An 893-nucleotide genomic window follows, 5' to 3' on the forward strand; every position below is an offset into this window, starting at 1 on the left:
TTACTCCTCTCCTTGCTGAAGACCTGGGTCAGCACCACCTGCTTTCTGTGTCCTCGCTTTTAGCTTGAGTATCATTTCTGCTACATCACTGACTTCCGTGATGGGAACTGCACAAGACAGGCTGCCATCTTCCTGTCTGAGCTGTACCTGGACTCTGCCTCTGTACTGAACATCACGGTGCCATTCTCTGGAGTACATTTTGTTTTTCTCCAGAAATGCATTCAGCCCAACTTTTGAGCATACATCCTGAATCTCAGTAGCAGTAGGGTTTTCTCCAGCCTTATGTATGGGAATCCACCTCCCCTCCGCTATGGTCTTATTATTTAAGTAAGTGGGGTAGATACAGATAAACCTATCCTGGTCGGCTGGGGATCCCACACCTGCGCAAGCCATCTCCACAGGAGACCCACAGCCCCGCCAGCGCTCCAGGCCGAACATCTACAAAGATTTTTAAAAGCTAAGACTTGAGGCAGAGCCCTTAACTCAAGGCCATGTTTCCTGGTTCAATTATCCTGAGGGATGATTTAGCCTGAAACACTCTTAAGTTTTGTTTCTTTCACTTGAAGCCAGTCTTTCCTTTACCCATCCCACCTAAAAATGTGCCAGGACAGCGGGGTGGTGGTGGTGCACGCCTTTAATCCCAACACTCAGGAGGCAGAGGCAGGTGGATCTCTGTGAGTTCAAGGCCAGCCTGGTCTACAAAGTGAGATCCAGGAAAGGCGCAAAGCTACACAGAGAAACTCTCTGTCTAGAAGAAAAAAAAAAGTCCCAGGACAAAACCAAAGTAGTATTCCCAACATATCTACCAAAACCAGCCTAACACAAGACATATAAGTGCTTTACATTTTGCTGTTCCAACATGTGATAGACCCTGAGGCAAATGACTTGTTTCT

General features: G+C 47.1%; 1 pseudogene; it reads right to left on the reverse strand.

The window, feature by feature from the left end:
• On the reverse strand, positions 1–393 carry LOC118578390 (annotated as a pseudogene).
• Positions 394–893: the final 500 nt, after the last annotated feature.

This window comes from Onychomys torridus, chromosome 1, assembly GCF_903995425.1.
Source record: "Onychomys torridus chromosome 1, mOncTor1.1, whole genome shotgun sequence".
NCBI classification, from domain to species: domain Eukaryota; kingdom Metazoa; phylum Chordata; class Mammalia; order Rodentia; family Cricetidae; genus Onychomys; species Onychomys torridus.